General features: G+C 37.1%; 1 protein-coding gene across 2 annotated transcripts in view; it reads right to left on the reverse strand.

The window, feature by feature from the left end:
- CDK17 (cyclin dependent kinase 17) overlaps positions 1-16,630 on the reverse strand; it is a 99,349-nt gene extending 82,719 nt beyond the window's left edge. Inside the window, exon 1 of one of the 2 annotated variants that reach the window (XM_082666381.1) lies at positions 16,097-16,630. The gene's annotated coding sequence lies outside the window, so the exon portion shown is untranslated. Of the gene's footprint in view, positions 1-15,227; positions 15,338-16,096 lie in introns of those variants that run through there. The other variant, XM_082666382.1, reaches the window with a different exon arrangement.
- Between the last annotated feature and the right edge of the window lie 4,055 nt (positions 16,631-20,685).

Raw genomic sequence — 20,685 nt, forward strand, 5'->3', positions numbered from 1 at the left:
TCTGCCCATTTCTGCAAATGAGAAAAACAGACTCAAAAATGTTAATGAATCTGCCCAAGATCATATAGCTAGTAAGCCTTGTCATTTCCAAAAGAGGTAAGGGAATATAAGAATCAAAGCCTACAGCTCCAAGGCTATTCATAGAAGAAGACAGCCAGGAATAGATTTGAGAAATAGAATTCAGTGAGTTACTACAGCTTAACAGACATAGCCCCTAAGAATATCCAATTGAGAGAGGATGATCAAGGGCAGGATTAGGATCCAATTCCATTTTGCTCTAAAGCAGAGGTTCTCCAAGTATAGTCTGTGGAATCTTTAAAGGTGGGGGTGGGGGGTTCCTCAGGTCAAAATTATTTTTATAATACTAAAAACTTAATTGCCTTTTTTACTTTTCTCTCACGAGTATAAAGTGGAGTTTTCCAGACTACACTTCACAGAATACTGCAACAGAGTGAAACACAAAAGTTGTGAGAAGCCAGCTGTCTTCTATTGAGATAGACATTAAAGAGATTCGCAAATATATAAAACAATGCTACCCTTCTCACCATATTTTTTAATATTTTTCATTTAAAAATATTTATGTTAATTTTTAATGCTTGTTATTTTTAAGTAAGCAGATATTAAAATTAATGTAAAAATTAAAGCATTTTTTTGACTTGAGACCAAAAAGGTTGAAAAGCCACTGATCTAAAAAGCTATGCTCAACCAATCCTCAGATCTAAAATCTGGTCTTCTAAACTGATTTACTCACCAGGATAAGTGGGCTATGTAAATGGAAAGTTCCTGAGTTTCACCATATTACAAATTGCTTAACAACAGAAACATTTTTAAAAATCTTTGTGTTCCTCCTTACCCTCATCACAACACTCATATCAAAAAAAAAAAAAACTTGTTGTATCAATCCAGATTACTTCACTGTACATTTCTAAATTAACACTATATTTTATACCTAAATTACATAAAAGATTCTGTAATACCACATCACCTTAAAATAAACTGAAGGAATGTCAACCCGTAAAACTGAAAAGGTCAGACTTCACCACATGGTGACACATAATGACCTCACTAATGTAAAGACATCCTGTAAGGCTCAGCTAATCATTCACTCTTTCAACCACCTCCTAACTCCAACAGCAGGAAATTTTAAAAGCATTTTAGGAGAAGAATTATGTAAAATATATGTTTAGATATTTAAAAGGTCACATTCTTATGGCTACTGTAAGAATAAAACTTCAATTTCCTTCAAAAATAATAAATCACACAACATATTTTTCAATTACCAAATAAAAAATTATGTAGTCTTTACATGTTGTCAAAGTACAAATTTCACAAAATCTCCTACTTTCTAAATATCCGTGTAGGTTTCACTCAGAATGTTCTTAGCATACTTGGCATAAGATAAATATGAACTTGTTTCTGATGTTTAAAAAAACAAAGTGTGTAGGCAACTTTCTAGCCTTTCTCTCCAATAAACATCTGAACTACATAACTGAATGTGCTATTCTGTCATTCTGTAACTTGTGACACAATAATATTTCACATTTTAAAAAAACTAACACTTTATTAAAGCTTTCATAAGACAGATTCTACTGGATAATGGCCAACTTTCCTCAGCAACAGTGGCATTAAAAATGCCAGCATTCTTTGACCTTCTGGTAAAGTTTTTCTTTGGGGAAGGAAGGGCTGTTTAAGGGGCGGAAAAAACTCTTAAAAGTGGTTAGTTTTGATGATATAGTAAATACCCTCAAAAGAGATCTTCCTAAAGGCTGAATCATGTATCAGTTGATCTCAAATTTTTAAAACTATCATCACCTTCAGAAAAGCCTTCTTGCGATTCTGGAGAAAAACAAAACCAACAAAAAACCAAAAACTTAACCCTCTACACCACATTACTTGCTAAATGGAAAATTAGAAACTGCTCACATACCAATCCTAAGAGGGAGGGAGCATAACAAGCCAATTCACAAGTACACTTAATTGACTTTATAAGATCTATAGTAGAGGCCAGGTTGTAAGATTTCAATCAAAAGATTAAGAAGACAATTTGTACCTGACTAAACTCCACAGCTACAACTTTGGTATTTTCCAAAAGTTTTCGTATTTATCTCTAGCATTTTTTATTCTACTAATTCTACTTATTTAGGAAATCTTTGCATACTAGAAACAAGAAAAGCAAAGAACTAAATTAGATTAACACAACGGAAGAAAGAAGAGAGTAAAATGTACCTTTTAAGAAAAATGAAAAAAAAAAGGTTCAAAGAAAGGTTACCTATGAGGATACAGAAAAATATTTTTAAACAGTAATACCTGAAATTAACTGGAATTCTGACAATACCTGAGTATCTCCCTTAAGTGGAATTAAATGGATTCTAGTTAATCAAAGCTTGAGTATAATAAGGGCCTCGATCCTCTCTGCTTTGTTATTGCTTACTACCTATTCATTCAGTCTTGATCTCAAAAGCTGAGCGGTAAAATGTTCCTACATTTAATTCATACCTGTGGTAAAATGTTAATTACATACATGTTTGGCACTGGTTGATGAAGGGTGTATAGTATACAGGAAGTCCACTTGGTGTAGTAGAAAGTGAGAGTAAGTCTAACACAGGTTCAAATCCTTTTTCCTTCATACAGACACTGGGGAGAGTGAGAAGAACACTGAGAAAGCCAACCTTAGTTTCCTCTTTGAAGAAGGGAATTAACAACTACCTCAAAAGAATGTGAGATATAGATTAGATTGTATATATATTGTGTCTAGCACATAGTAGGCATTCAACAAATGTAACTTCCTCCCAAATTATGAACAGCAAATATATGTACTGTATACAAAATTGCAGGCTACACACCAATGACCTCCCTTCCTCAATCACAGTCAAAATGAGAGATCAAGTAACTTCTATGGGGTCATGTGGGAGCAAGACGGTAAAATTACTTCTAAGAAAATATTCTTAATTTCAAATACCTACCCTGCAAACAGAATTGCCCACTAGGCAATTCTTACGTGAAGAATATCATGACAGAACAAATAGTTCTGTGAACAGTCTATATTTCGTACATTCACAGAACTGTTGAGTGAAAATTCATCACTGGGGCCAATAGATCTTCCTCCATTTAGGCACAAAAAGTTTTTGTGTACTGACCCCCCAACTTTACAGCCACACCTCCAGAGATCACAAAACAATATCCTGGGTTTTTTTCTACCTCTCTGGCCACTCCTCTGTAGGAGGAATGTATTCCCTCCCTCCCTCCCTCCTCCTCTCTCCACTCCTCTCCCACACACACACACACACACACACACACACACACTATAGCCATTAAGCACTATTAAGGCCCGAGTAGATTTCTTCTTACTATGCTTTCTCCTAAGGCAAAGTCACCTAGGCACACAAGTTCAATCTAAAGAGTAACTCCCAAATTTCCAGTCTGATACTTTACTCTTTTTTCTGAGCTGCAGAAACATATATCCAACTACCTACTAGGCTTCATTCCTCAGGCGAAAAAATTTCAATGTCAAACCCCTCACCAACAGAATGTATTGTCTTTGTAGACGGGCCTGAGAATTAGACTTTTTATAAATACATTTTCAAACTTATTGTGGTTCTGAATGGGCACTGAGAACTAAAACCATCTGCACCCAGAGTTTACAGTCTACATTAGCATCACTATTCAGCTGTCTTCAACAACAAGACTTCACTATTCCAGGAAACTCTTGCCCAGGCAGATAAGAATTGCAAATAACTTCATTGTTCATTCCAGGAACTTCCCCAAAACCCCATATAAACCAACATCAGACTATTCAACTTTTCAATAAATAGCAGCAAATGATTGTTCACTTTCCAAAACTCTGAAAAAATCTCACCTTAAAACCCTTGTTTTGCTACGTCTATCAATCCTAAACTATTACATGATCCCTACTAATTCTAATCAAGCTCCTGCACTGAAATACCTGCGTTAAAGATTCCAAATCCTCAGTAAATATCCCAACTTCACTCTCCCTCCTAACTTTGCTCTTCTTTTCACCCATACACGTACCCCTCCTCTTCCCCCAGCAGATCCTACCAACTCAGGAAAGGTGGTGTTCTCCTTTACTACAATAAGCAATAAACTCACCATGTTATTTTGGGTAGTATTTTCTAGGAGCCAACATTCCACAGCACTATCAGATAGTTTCTCAAATGTCTTAAGATTCAGTTCAGCAATAATAGTTCATCACAAGTAGTGCGAGGAAACTATGAAACCTTTATAAAATGTTATAAGAAATCAGCACCCTACGTTAGGCAACATCTGCTGACACTATTGCTTCCAGCTTCTTAATGAGTTAAAACAGCTAACTGGCCTGCTAATTAAATTTCTAAATAATACCAAATAAAGAGATTACTAATATCAAAGGGGCCATAAAACCAGTGAGGAGTTCTAAGGAAGATGGAAGATAAATCACAGAGGGGTTTAATAATCTAAACCGTAATCTTAGGAGAAACAGGATGGGGAAAAAACTAAATTAATGTATGAATAATCCACAATGCTAATAATCTAGAAGAAGAAATACTGCTAAATATACTACAGTATAACAGTGAAAACAAACTTTAAAGGAGTCTTCATTACTTTAAAATTATTTTTAAACTATGATTTGGAATTAAGATACAATGAAATGCTTAATACATTTTCTAGAAAGTTAAAACTTCATATCCACCAAAAGTAAATGTATAAACATTTCTTCTACTATAAATCATTTAAGGTGCGTATAAGACCACAGGCATGCTTACACAGGAGTAATTTGAAAGAAAAGGTTAAGCATTTAAAATGCCTCAATGATTGGGAGGAACTGAAGAATTCAAATTTTAAGATCTAAGTGTAAAAAAGGAAACCACAAGTACTGGAAGAAAATTTGGATGAATTCCTTTATAATCTTGGAGTGGGGAAGACTTTTCCAACTATATTTCAAAATCCAGAAACATTAAAAAATTACCATATAAAAAAGGAAAAAACTTGTGTGAAAAAATATCAAAGAATCTAAACATATATTTGCAACCCATATCACAAATAAAGGGCTCATCTCCCTATAGAGAAATCCTGAAATCAAGAAAAAAAAGGCCAGCAACCAAATAGAAAAATAAAGAACATGAGAGTTCACAGAAAGGGAAAATAAGTAAAATGCCCATTAAACATATAAAAAAAAATACTCAATGTCATTCATAATGAGAGAAACACAATAGTCTGAGTTACACCAGTTCTCATCTATGAAACCGACAAAATTCCAGAAGTTTGACAACACATTCAGCTGGTGAGGCTATAAGAAAACAAGCCTCTCATACATTCAGGTAGTAGTAAAAAAAGGTAATTTGGCTATAACAGAATTACAGAAGCCCCTATCTTTTTTTTTAAATAAATGTTTTATTTTATAATAGTTTTAGATTTACAGAAAAATTTCAAAGACAGTACAGTTTCCCTACACCACACACCTAGTTTCTGCTATTAAGATCTTTTATTAGTATGGTACATTTGTCACAATTATTGACCGAAAACTGATATATTTAACTAAAGTCATTCCTTTAGATTTCATTAGTTTTTATCTAATGTCCTTTTTCTGTTCCAGGATCCCATGGAGTATACCACATTACAGTATAATCATCTTCTTAGGCTCCTTTTGGCTGTGAGTTTCTCAGACTTTCCCTGTTTTAGATGACCTTGACAGTTTTGAAGAGTACTGTTCAGCTGTTTTGTAGAATATCCCTCAACTGAGATTTGTCTGATGTTTTTTTCATGATTAGACTGGGGTTATAATTTTGGGGGAGGAAGACCATAGAGGTGAAGTGCTATTCTCATCACATCATACTATTGACATAATTTATGATTGCTGAAGTTAACTTTCTCAGTCTGTTGGGCCTGCTATAACAAAATACCTTAGACTAGGTGGCTTATAAACAACAGAAATTTATTTCTCACAGTTCTATAGGCTGGGAAGTCCAAGATTAAGGCCACTGCAGATTCAGTACTTGGTGAGAGCCCACTTTCTAGTTCACAGACTGCCTTCTCACTGTGTCCTCACACAGCAGAAGGGGAAAGGGATCTCTCTTAGGTCTATTCATGAGGGCTCCACCTTCATGGCATAAGCATCTCCCAAAGGTCCCACCTCCAAATACCACTACACTGGGGATTAGGTTTCAACATATGAATTTTAGGGAAATCCTTGTTCTTGGAATCTAAATCACGCATTTGCTTATGCAAATGTTGTATGTATATGTTGTTCATTTGGCAAAGTAATAGCAAAAGAATAGGTAACAACCCAAAGATCCACACAGGACTGAGTGATCATATATCCAACAAAAGTACTACAACTATTAAAAATAAAGGAAGATCTTTAGATATGGAAAAACCTCCAAAATAAAATACATTTACATACATTTGCAAAAAGACACACTGGAAATTTAGATTATAGTCTATTTTCTACATTATTTTATGCTCTTATATTTGAAAGGTAATTTTTAAAACATAATAATTGAGATCATAAAGACAGAAAACAGTAAGACACTGATAAGAAACTAAAGTAATTAAACAAGAAGGGCATTAGACTGAGGTGGCAGTAAACAAACCAAAACCTAAGCTACACTCAATACACTTGAATCTGAAGAAATGATACTTAAGAACCAGCAATCACAACCAACCAACTAGGCTTTCCTAAATAAGGTAACCACTTAAGCTATAGCCAATCAAATAACTTCCTTGCTTCGCTTCCACGCCTTCTCTATGAAAACCTCCACCCTAGCTCCTGTTGGTGGAGCACTCCTAACCACCTTTGGCTTGGCTCTGCCTGATTCAAATCAATGTACGCTCAAATAAAGTTGAAAATGTTAATGTGCCTCAGTTTACCTTTTAACAAAACAAACTAAAAAAGCAAGACAAAAACATTCATTAAAGGGAAAAGTAAATAAGTGGAACAGAAGACTTTTATACATCAACTTAAGAAAACTTCCCCCCAAACATGATTAAACTAGCAAATCCAAAATAGAACAGAAAGGGAGAAAAATTAGGATGGAATGATGAAAGTTTTAATCATTTTGCCTTTACTTTAAATTTAAATCCTAGAACAATGACTCTAAAACTCAAGAATTACTTGGAATGTTTTAAAAAAAACCCAAACCCAGAGTATCCAATTCAGTTGCTCTGGGACAGAGCTTGAGATTTGTACACACACAGACACACACACACACACACACACACACACACACACACACACACACACACACACACACACACACACACACACACACACACACACACACACACACGCTTCTAGCTTTTCTTTTTTTTTAAATCAACAAGAGTGCTTCTGAAGCTCAGGTTAAGGCCACTGACCTATAAGAACATAAGATAATAAACAAAAACATAATAATAAACAGTAAACATCTAAGCAGATTTTATGACAAAGGGAAAAACCAAACCAGTTTCTTCTCTTGATGGATAAGTTGTATTACCTGTTATTCTATTTTGACTTCAGAAAAGCTGAGTCACATACAAAAGTCATTAAGAAGGAAAGCAAATATTGCCTAAACTGTTAAGATGTCAAAGAAATGGTATAGCACAAGCCTGAAGAAGGGAAACAGAGCAAATGGTTACACGAAAAATTTGGCCCTAAGGAAAAGCTTATCAATGTGTTCATCAGGAAGATTACAACAGTTTTATCCCTAATGATCATTAGATAAGAAACAACAATGAATATCCTAAATTATTTAGTCCACTAGTCTATACTATTCCCTTCCTGCCAATATACCTACAGGGTACAACATACACCCATTAGTAACACTAACTCACTAACACACTGATTCTCAAATTTGGTGGGAGAGGCATATTAGAAAATCCAGGAGGTATGTACGGTTTAAAAAGCCAGAGATTATTTTGATTCAATTGCCCTTGTGAACCACTTATTTAGACATTCATCAACCTGAAGGAATGGATCTGCAAAACAATTCTAGTACCATAACCAAGTTTTCCCCGCTATAATACAGAGTGATAAAAATAATTGCTAACTGTGAGTGCTCACTAGGTGCAAGGTACTTTGCAAAGTGCTTTATACATATCATTTAATTTCTACAGCCCTATGAAGTAGGTTCTGTCATTCCCAATTTTATAGAAGAAACTGACCCTTAAGAGTTTAAGTAACTAGCTCAAGATCACATAGTTATCAGTTATTACTTGGGTAAGCATTATTATCTGATTTCTCAAATAAATCTGATTTCTCCAATGAATCTAGTTTTTAATCACATACTTACTATATCAGAGATATAATTTAAAACTCAATTTTACTGATAAAAACCTAAATAAAATGTCTTTAATTTTAAAAGTAGACCATAAAGCAGTTTTTATTTAATTACAGTAATTCCAGTGAAAACATATCTCCTGGTCAACTGTATACATAACTATCAGGATAACAGGAATGACATTAAATGCAGTTCTGGAATGCAATTCTGTATTTTATTTTAATGAATTTAAGTCTAGTACTATACAGTTAAACAGCTGGATTTCATTAAGGATGAAATTTTATCCAAATCTTACTCTTGATATTGACCAACGTTTTTAGACCTTTAGAAATAGATATTTTATTTACATATATTGTAATTTTAGATTCTAATTTGTATAAAAGATAACAATCTTTGAAGATTACAGCCCTTTTCTCTCCATTTTCACTAACAAGTTAGTACAGCTCACGAGTAGTTAAAAAGGCCCAGTGATACCAAATTATTGCCCCTCCAAATTGGCCTACCAACTGCATCCAAATTACTCTCATACAAACACAGCCTACATGGCCTACATGTAGCACCAACGCTCAAAACTTTTAATGGCTTTTTATTTTCTACTGTATCAAAATTAATTCTTGACCCTTTCTAGGTCATAACTAATCTGACCCTAACTTACTAATTCAGTGTTGTTTCTCCTAATTCCATCACTTCACTCACTCAATTAAACAATACATAATATGGGGGAAATACCAAAATTTAAAAAGCATGGCCCCTCTGTAGCACAAAGCCAGACAAAAGGGTAGATGATTTGTAAATAATTAATTACAATACAATATTAAGTACTATAGTAGACATAAATGCTATAGCAGAATCACCATAACTCTGCCAGAATGGATCAAAGAAGACTTCAGAGGAAGTGACATTTGTCCTCAAAAATGAGAATTTCTCTCCAACTGTCACAGCACTGTAATATCAACACACCAGTTTCCTCATCTTTGATTCTAGCACTGACCACAGTGATGGTATAGAGGAGGCATGCACTTCAGACATGGATGCACAGATGGATGGACGGATGGATGGAAGGAAAAAAGAACAGAGGGATAAAAAGACAGACACAAACCATCAACAGATGAATGAATAAAGAAGATGTGGTATATATGTACAATGGAATATTACTCAACCATAAAGAAAGAATGAAATATTGCCATTTGCGGCAACATGGATGGACCTAGAGATTACCACACTGAGTGAAGTCAGTCAGAGAAAAGACCAATATTCTTTTGTAGCACTTATGTGTGGAGTCTAAAAAATAATACAAATCAATTTATTTATAAAACAGAAGCAGATTCAGACATAAAAAACAAACTTATGGTTACCAAAGAGGAAAGGGGGGGGTAGATAAATTAGGTGTATGGGATTAACAGATACACACTACTATATATAAAAGAGATAAACAACAAGGATTTACTGTATAGCACAGGGAACTACATTCAATATCTTGTAATAACCTATAATGGAAAAGAATCTTAAAAAGTATATATATAATTGAATCACTTCACTGTACACCTGAAACTAACACAATATTGTAAATCAGCTATACTTTTTAAAAAAAGACATATATAAAGTAAGAATGAATAACTGTTAGATTAAAATAGGGTAAAACTGGAAGTAGTAATTCAGATGAGGCATTCCAAAATCCTGACATGTGAAAGTGGCAACAGAAAAAGATAAATCTAAAAGATGTTTAGGAAATAAAATTAACAAGATTGGGTGTGACTGACTGGACTAGAGGGAGAAGAGCATGACAGAAAAACATAAGAAGCTGCCAAAGGTTTTGGCTTAAGTGACTAGGCTGATGGTGGCGCATTCACTGTGGCTGGGAATAGAGGTAGGGGGGTAATAAAAGAGTTCAGCTCTGGTAAGGGAGTGCCAAGAGGCAATAATATCTGGGAGACAGCTAGAAAAGAACTAAGAAAAAGAGGTCTGGATTAGAAATAAAGATATGAAGATCATCAGCATATAGGTGATAAGAACAAAGCACTAAATACAGATGAGAATGCCCAGGGATCATGTAAAACATGAGAAGAGGGGCCAAGGACAGAACATTCCAGACCACCAATGTTGCCATTATTTCTACCCATTAAAGTATATTTTTATAACGTACAATGACTAACACAATGCTGAGGACATGACAAATGCTTTAAAGGTACTTACTGATTACATCTCTGAATTAACTGAAAAATGCATATTTATTAAGTATAATAAAGCCATAGATAAAAAAATCATTTCTTAAAAATAATTCAGTAAGATGGGCTCAAGGGACTAACGTCTGCTTAAGGAATCCAAAACTTACTTCAAAAATCAACAAAAAGAAAAAAAAAATCAACAAAAAGCTTCCTTCTCACCAGAAACAGCAATACAAATCAGTAATTGAAATATTAAAACCTGGAAGTATATTATACTTCAAAAGTTTATTTTATAAAATACTTAAAAATATGTATTAATTAATTTAAAGGATAATGCCTCTAAATTTGGAGTAAGAGCTTCAGTGTTGTTACCTGATAATTTTTCACAAGTATTAATACCAATTTTAACCAACTTTTGTTTATATCATTTAACATTAACACACACTAGTAACAAATATTAACCATCAACTGTAAAAATAGCAGGATTAAATATATGATAAGACCAAAGTGAGTTAGTAATGAATATAGTGAAAGAAAAATTATTCTTGGGTCCTTTTCCCATTGTTTACAAATATGCATACAAAATTTAGAGTATTCTTGAAAGTATTTACACTAACAAGAATGTGCTATTAGGGCTTCCCTGGTGGCACAGTAGTTGGGAATCCGCCTGCCAATGCAAGGGACACGAGTTCCAGCCCAGGTCCGGGAGGATCCCACATGCCGCGGAGCGATTAGGCCCGTGCGCCACAAATGCTGGGCCTGTGCTCTAGAGCCAGCGAGCCACAACTACTGAGCCCGTGCTCCACAAGAGAGGCCACCGCAATGAGAGGCCAGTGCACTGTGGCGAGGGGTGGCCCCCGCTCGCTGAAACTAGAGAAAGCCCGTGCTCAGCGAGACCCAACGCAGGACCCAACGCAGTCAAAAATAAAATAAAATAAATTTATTTTTTTAAATGTGCTATTAAAAAGAGATTTTGTTAACCTTTTAAACTCTTACCACAAACGAAAGAAAGCAAACCTTCTTTCATTGTTTTTCACTTTAATGGACTACTCTTAGGTCAAGTCAATAACATGTTCTGTTTTTTAAATCTGAATAAGAGATAATAACAATACTAATATGCAATTTATATAAGAATCAGTTTTTAATATAAAAAATGACAAAAATGTACAATTTGGTCTGGTATTTCCATTTTTCAGTGATACATAGCCACATATGAAGTGTACAACTTCAAAGATCAAAATTACACTTTAGTTAATTAAAATATGCAATACCAAACCAAAAACCAGTAAGTACTTATACCTGTATAAATATAGACATAGCTTTTATCTACCTTAAGGCAAATTTTTCCCCAACACTGAAGCAATCTACACAGTATGTATCTGGCGCTATCTTCCCTTTTATGACACATGCTCAAATAATGTGAACTAATTTTAACACATTAAAAAAATCAAAATAAAGGCAATTTTCGCTTACCCCGATATGTCATGGATTTATAAATCTACCTCCTTAAATACAGTATTCAATATCATATGTTACTGCAGAATGTCATGGATTTATAAATCTACTCCTTAAATACCATATTCAATATTATATGTTACTGCAGAACATAACGTTATTTATAGTAGGCACCCCACCTGTTAGATTTACGCATAGACGTCTACTGATTTTCCAAGCTGGCCAAAAGAGAGAGGAAAACAGGCTAGGAAAGGTAAGCGACACTCAAATACATTCAATACATTTTTCTGGTCCTTGGCAATTCCTCTTTTCAGGTCAAATATTTTGCAGATATCAAAGTAGCTGACAACGGGAAGGGACAGTTAGGGAGTCTAGGATTGACATGTACACACTGCTATATTTAAAAAGGATAACCAAGAAGGACCTACTGTATAGCACAGGGAACTCTGCTCAATGTTATGTGGCAGCCAGGATGGGAGCGGAGTCTGGGGGAGAATGGATACATGTATATATATGGCTGAGTCCCTTTGCTGTGCACCTGAAACTATCACAACATTGTTAATTGGCTATACTCCAATACAAAATAAAAAGTTGAAGAAAAAAAAAAAAAGCCTGGGAGCAAAATAATGACAAAGAATTCACTGGTGACAGTAAGACTTTTTGGCTCATAGACATTTTTTTAAAAAGTCAGTCTAATAGGTCCTCTCATCACCAGTCAAAGAAATTGCCAACACTGTAGGCTGAACACAAGTTATACCAGGTTTTCTATTGTAGGCAGTTTTTTACCTGACAAATACTATATGAAGTACATATAAAAATGCCATAAACCTACTGTTTATCTTCATCATTTCAAATGCAAAATGCCACAATCAGTTTACAAAATGCATTTAAAATAATTTTTCTATTTAAAAGTTTAAGCAAAAATTACACATTCAAAATTCAAAGAACTCAAAACTATTTTTCCTTCACATGTATGAAAGGGGGCAACTTTTGAAATAGATAAAATACTCTATTTAACATATAATGTCTCTTTTCTACAATACAGCAATACATTCATTGTAATTACACATCATGGAAGTATAAAAGCTATATAAATGAATGCCATGACATGATGCTATTATTTTTATTAAGACTAGAGAACAGTAATAAAGATTCAAAATGTAATGCCCTATAAATATTCAGTATTATTAGACAATAACAAAGAAAATACCACCGCAAAAATTTTGTGTTCATAGAAAATTTTTTTATATTAAGGATCATCATTTTCACTTTTGAATATCCATCTCAGAAGCCACTATAGTTCCATTGTTCACAATAAAATATTTGCAGTTTTTTAGTTAGTACTATTTCACCAATAAAGGAAAAGGAGAAAAACATTACTGAAAATAAGGGGAAAAATAAAAGCCTTGATAGAGTAAATTATTTTATATGCCATCTCTTTCCACCATAATCGTAGGACTAAACAAGTAACTGAAAACTAAATATATCAACATTTATATACTTTAAAATCTTATTCAACACAGCTATTTTGTACTACAGAAAAGATAAAATTTAATTTTTCTATTTTAGTAAAACCAATGACTTATTAGAACAAGATTGCTGGTGTACAAAGCTACCACACTGGATCGCTACCATACACTGAATTAATTAATTAATTAGAATTAATTATTCTAATTTCATCTTTCCTTACTATGTATCTCTTTTTTCCTTCAGGTAACCAGAGTACATTTCACAAGCTGCACTATTTCAAATACCTCACACTAAAAGTGACTTTAATGGGCCTGAATCCGAGGATGAGAATAAATTACACATTTTATAAAAGCTTCTTTAAGTAACAGGCAAATTAGGATATTAACAAGACTTTAATTCTTTTTATTCTTTTAAACAAGACTTTAATTCTTCACACACTCTTTTTACTGATTGTAAAAGTAATGTGAAAATTTGAAAAATAAAGAAATGTATTTTTATTCATCCATAAGTCTCACCACCCAGAAATCTTTGTTAACTTTTTGGTAGATTTCCTTCTAGTGAGAATAAAACTTCAGGTATCTAATTAGACACTAATTAATATGTAGTGGAAAAAAAATCAGCGTATCCTCAATATGACCTTTCGATAAATAAATAAAACATCGATTATTTATGGTATGACCTGTTAATTTCACAAAGAATTGAGGGAGTCCCTCAATTCAGAGACTGGTCCCTAAACTGAAATCCCGTTCACAATTTTTATAGTGTCAACATTTTAATGGCAATAAGCAGCAAGACATGACTGTTCTTACAATGACATCAACAGTAATGTCCCAAACATCAAACAGGCTTTACTTTTCTTTCCATTCATATTCCAATATGTTATTTTCGCTGTTAAAAAAATCAATAATAAATTATATTTGCACAGTAATTTTAATACAGCTTAAATTCAATGACTAAGTTATTTTCTTTGAAGCCCAGCACTCAAACTTTTAGTGCTCCTGACCTATGAGATAACTTACCAAAAAGGTTATCACTTTTAATTCCAACAATCTCGCTCATAAAAAAAAAAAAAGAATATTCCTTAAATATAACCACATTTTTTTCTTTTGTTCCAACCCGTTGTTTATGGAAGTATGCAGGTGCTAGGATTACAAAGACTGAAATGACTTCATCAACAAAGCAACATCTCAACATTAAATAAACCAAATACTTAATCTCATAAAAGAACTGAACAAAATCAATAATATTAATGCTAGCAAATTTTTTTCTTAAAATGTGGCTGAACCTTATTTCTACCTTCAAGGAAGGCTTTCCTTTACTCAAGGCATCAAAGATCTTAAATCCCATTCATTTTCTTCTGTCCAACAGTCAAAAAAATAAGTCTACAATACAGTAACTCAGATTTGTTACTCTATACGCAAGCGCCTTTTAAAAGAAATCCTTCAACAAAGCCTCGAGAAAGAATCAGCAAAGTTGGAGGAAAGAATTGTCTAAGTCAAGCATTTCCTGATAAGTGACAGAAGGTCTAGCGGCTGCCGGGGATACACTTTGCTGACCCTAGGAATAGTCAAAACTCAAAACAAAATTTGCCACTTTTTTATCTAAAAAGTTAATTTGGTTAATAAGAGCTGATAATCCATGACCAACGACGTGTCTCTGGTGGACACATTAATATAAAGAAGGAGCGCCAGGGATTTCAGCTAAGTGCTTTTGCCATTTTTGCAGAAGAAAAGCTAATTGTTAATGGCCATGTGACATTATAAGATCCCAGAAAGGAAAGGGTGGGAGGAAGAGAGAGGAGTTCAAGGCAGTTCAGGGTCAGAACAAGCTCAGACATCCTGTCATTAGCAAACGTTCCCCAAGCTGAAGGCAAAATACTGCTTACCCAAAAAGGAGTGGTGAGAGGTACGGGGAGAACGAGGGGAAAACCACAGGAGAGTCAGTGTGGCAGGGAGGGGGTGATGGGAGGGAGCGAATCTGGAGCTATCCAGCTGAATTGCGGAGCAAAACCATCGGGCACGAAAACGCTGAGAAAAGCCACTGTGACGGAGACGACAATACTTGGCAGCCCCCCCCCCGCCCCATGTGCCCCTCCCCATCGGTTCTTTGGGTTTCCCACATTCCCTCCACCTCTGCTCTGACCCACACTCAGGGGTGTGACTCGCCAGCGGGAGGCTGCCCTGATCTTTGTCTCGGCCGGCTCCTCACGCGAGGGCCCCTCCTCCTCCCGCTCCCCACCCACGCACACCCCCGGCGTCTCCAAGGAGCTGGAAACGCGGTGGCCACCGCCGCTTCCTCTCCCACCTCTCGCGGACCTGCGCCCCTTCCTTCCCCTCGGAGTTGCGCAGCCCGCCCTCGCAGCTCCACCCCCGCCGAGGGGACCTTTGTGTCTCGGGGGACTTTCTGCCTCCTCCCCTCCTCGGCCTCGCGGGGAGACCGGCCTCCCCCGGAGACCAAAGCGGCAGCAAGCGCGGAGGCGGCGGCGGCTGGAGGCGCCTCTCGCGAAGGAGCCCAAGCGTCAGACACTCACACCCCACCCCACGCCCGGAAATGCCCGGGCGACCGGGGTCCGAAGTGGACCCGAGGGGCGACAAACACAAGCGAGCCCCTGCGCCGCGCCGTCCTCCTCAACCTCCCGGCCGGGCCTGAGCCGCCCGCCCCGGCCCCCAGTCCCAAGCACCCTCCGGCCGCTCTCAGCCCAGGGTCGGCGGGGCAGCAGGGAAAGCCCCGAGCGGCCGCCAGCCGCCAACTCACCAGCAAGTGCGGGGACCGCGTCCCGAGAGTTGGCGAGGCGAGGCGCACAAGGAAAGCGGCTCCTCCGACGCCCGCGGCGACCGGATGCAGGTCCGGGTCCCAGCGACTGGCAGACCCGAGGCGCCTCCGAGGCGCAGGCCTCCGCCGCCGCAGCAGCCTTCCAGCTCACGCCGAGGGTCCGAGCCTCCGGGAAGGGCCGCCGGTCCCTCACGCGTTGTCAAGCCCCCCGGACAACATGGCTCCCGGGCTGCCGAGCCGCGCAGGCGGCCCACTAATCCCCTTGGAGGAGCCGCAGCGGGAGTGAGGCGCCGACGCCCGGTTGCGGCGGCCCGGCCGGACACGGGCTCCTTCTTCTCTGGGGCCGGGCCGTGCGAAGCTGAGGAGACGCTCGCTGCGTATGCGTCGCTTTTTCACTCGGCGGCTGCGGACTGACGCCTCCGCCTGTTCCCCCGGGGAGAGCGAGCGAGAGAGAAAAAACACTTTTATTGAAATGATCCAACCAGCGGCGGCGGAGAAAGGCGACCGGCCGCGGCAGCTTCCCCCACCCCCTCTTGAGCAGCTCGCCGCAGGCAGCGCGACCCCTGCCGGCGGCGGCGACGGGGGCGGGGAAGGGGCGGGGCCTAGAGGGCGGGGCGGGGTATCCCCGGGAAACCCCCACCCCGAGATGTAGGGCCTTAGTCTCCCGTGCCCGGCTTCTGGAGTGGCTGGAGGGCGGTGGGAGTGGTGAAGAGACCCCCGCAAGGGTGAGAAGGTTAGGCAGTGCCTGTCTACGGCGACTGGGGAAGAAATTATCTGAATAGTTCAGCCCCTTCATCTTCCACCCCCCGACAAAACAAAAACTGTTGCTTAAATTATCCAAGTAATTATGTAATTTAGATACCATTGCCGCAGCTCTCTACTGGTTCTCTAGAAAGTTGATGTCAAAGGGCCCACACCTGAGCTTGATTGCTGCAAGTTTTCTCCTTTATTGTGGGTGGCTGGGTGGGTACCAGGGCAGTGTTCACTCACACAGGCAGCATTTATTCATTTAAACTACAAACTTCTTTATATTATGTTCTTGACAATATACTAAGTCCTCAGAGGACGGAGAGTCTCCCTGGGATGAAAAATACTCCATAAGCAATTGTAATAAAAATCTGAGCTTTATGTGAAGGGAAATAGAAGGTGCTATGAGATCAGAAAGGAACTTCTGTTGCAGAGTTGGTTAGGTTTTGTTTTCTTGGAGGAGGGGGGCCGCCCGAGAGGTTGGCCCAGTTTCTGTCAATGTTTTTACTTTCTTCTATCCCAGAGGCTAAAGGCTAGTTCAGGAATGAACAGTGGAGTGAAAGTGAAGACAAACTGAAGTAATACTGACCCACTTTTTTCCACTAAAAAGGATAAAAGCATAAAGTAAACACAAACATAAACCCCTAGAGGGAGATAATGCGAGGACCAAAAAAAAGAGAATGGAGACCGGATGAAGACAACCTAAACAAGAAAAAAAAAAAAAAATTAAAACCACGTAAAAGGCCTGGTGAAGTGAGATATGCATATTTTTCCATTGTAATACCTGGAAATAGACAATAAATTTTTTATGTAATTTCAAATCACATTATGTCCTAAGGACTTCTGACAATTATCTTCTTGGATTCCTGGGTGAATCCTTTCCTCCTATAAATAATACCTGATGACTTCTCTTATTTTCTTGCACAAAATTGAATGTATCTACTGTAATATTCAACAATCATACAATCAATCAGACTTCTCCCATACCTCTAAAATTACCAGAATCCGTAAGTTAGGAATATTTATGCTCTACACATATTTAACACTTGCTTATCATACAAGAACACAAATATATAACAAGCTCTCCTTTAAAATAAAAAACAAAAAACACTGTAATTGATGCTTTTTAGATTTCTCCAATTCAAAGCACTTTGTAATATGGCAAGAAGTAGCATCATTCAGAGATCTTTTAAAGTTGGAAAGACAGAAAAGTGGATATTTTTATAAGAGCTACTTATATGCCAAGTATTTTTCACATACTTGTCTTATTTTAAAAGATAATTGTATGTCTTTTTTTGGACCCTTAGTAAATGTTAAAAATCATAATACAAGTGAGTTTACAAAATAGCATCCTGAGTTTCACATTAATAATTCCCCCTTCTATCATTATATTGGAAATACTCCATGGGAAATCAAAAGATTGTTCTAATTGCCTCATCTAAAGCTGCTAAAGAGGACCTTTTCCTCTTCCTACATCTTTTATTACAATAATAAAGACTTCATAATTAGAACTTAGATGATGATTGTATCGATCTATTTATTCTTTCCATCAAAAAAATATTTACTGAGTACTCCTGATGTGCCAAGCATCATTCTAGGCACTGAAGATACAGAATTGGACAAGACCGACAAGGTATAGCACTCCTGGAACTGTTTGCTAGTGGTAGAAACAAGCAATAAACATGTAACTCACTTAAGGAATTCATAAGATAACTCATAATCATGAGAAATCTAATGAAGAAAATGAAACAGTAATGGAAAAGAGATTGAGGGGAGGGACAGGATAGGTGGTGAGGTCAGGAAAGGCTTGATTATCAGCAGAAGCTGAAAGGGTTCTTTCTTTGTATCAACTTGGTAAATGATTCAATCAAGAAAAGATCACATGAAAAAAGAAATTGTGGTATTTACATACCACAATTATTATTTAATGGCTGAATATTATTCAGCCATTAAAAAAGAAGGAAATGATGCTACCACATGGATGTATCAGGAGAACGTTACACTAAGTGAAATTAGCCAATCACAGAAGGACAAATATTCATGATTCCATTTATATGAAGTATGACAAGTAGTCATACCAAATAGGGATACCATTTATATGAAGTATGACAAATAGTCAAATTCAGAAGCAGAAAGTAGAAGGAGGATTGCCAGAGGCTAGAGGGTGGGGAAAATGGGGAGTTGCTCTTCAATGGGTATAAGGTTTCAATTATACAAGATGAAAAAGTTCTAGAGATCTGCTGTACAACATTGTGCCTATAGTTAACGATACTATACTGAAACCTGAAGAATTTAAGAGGGTAGATCTCTTTTTATCTGTTCTTATTGCAAAAAAGAAAAGTCACATTCAGTCAAAATAATGGGTGAGTGCATTTATGTAATTCCTTTTTAAAATTGATTTAAAATTCACACATCATATTTTTGGCATGTTGGACTTTTTCCTAGGTTGTAATATAGACTTTTTTTAATCTGGTAAAATAAAGTTAAATTATAAAATTACTTAGAGCATTTCCCAAACTGTGCTTAATAGATACTCTGTAGAACTTGGTGGGGGGAAAGGGTTGAGAAGGATCTCAAGATCAATCCAACTACTTGATCTCTTTTGGAAATTCACAATGCACATTTACATATTAAAAGCTCTGAGAAGTTCCGAGATTAAAAGTAACTTTCTTTCCAGTTAAACCAGTGTATCCCAAAATGTTACATAGCTTTAATCACAGGACATATATGAAAATACTGAGGGACACAGGATCACAGGTGAGCACAGTTTGGGAAACTGCTCTCTTGAAGCCTGAGGCATTTACTCTTCAGCCTTGGGAAAGAGGGCCCCTGAAGGGGAGAATCTGAAGGTCATTGAACTTTGGACAGAGAGAGTAGGAGATGGAGCTGGAAAATCTTTGTTGTGATTCACACTCTGAGAGTGACATAGCCTGGGAAACAAATGTGAAACATGACCAGATAAGATTTGGAAAAAAGACACTTAAGCTGGTTTTCAGTTGCTCAACATCAGTGGTTCTCAAACGATGGTCCCTAAACCAGCAGCAGCAATATCACCTGGGGATTTCCTAGAAATAAAAATTCTCAGGCCCCACCTGATACCAGCTGAATCAGAAACTCTGGGATGGAGCCCAGCAAGCAGTTTTAACAAGTCCTCTAGGATTCCACTGCACAAGGAAGTTTGAAAACCACTACTCTGCACAACATCAATACATAGCTTTACCTATCTACAAAACAATTTTATACATGTATGAATTTTTGGACCATTTCCAATTATTAATAATTGTAAAAAATTCTCAAAGAAATTAGTTAACTTACCAAATTGGTAAAAAGCTTTTTGTCTACACACTTCTCTATTTTGCTAGGCCGAACCATGCAGTAAATCTATTTTTTTTGCAACAGGAGTGAAGCAAATCAGCTAAGGGTAGCAATCAACTATCTTCCCCTAATATCATTTGAGCAAAATAATTTTACATTTGGTAAAAGTGAAGCTATAGGTGAGAAAAGTGTATTTTCAAAGGATCTTTTGAACCTGCTTTGAAAGGAAAACAGCTAGCCTCACCCCAACATTTATTTTTTGTAAATATTTTGTACCATTCCAACATTTGCAGAACAGCTTGATACCAATGCACAGTGATACAGTTGTAGCCCATCACTTTAAAAGTTAACTATAAAGGGTTAGTTTACAGAGTCAGATCTATTTAAAATCATTATCAGAATACATACAAGTTACAAATTGGGGGAGGGAAACGCCTTCCCTGTCTACATCTACATTTTCAAATTTTCAGTGTTTGAAATACTGCATTTAACTGTAGAGGGTTGGTAGA

This window comes from Grampus griseus (genome assembly GCF_964374135.1).
Source record: "Grampus griseus genome assembly, chromosome: 11".
Classification (NCBI taxonomy): domain Eukaryota; kingdom Metazoa; phylum Chordata; class Mammalia; order Artiodactyla; family Delphinidae; genus Grampus; species Grampus griseus.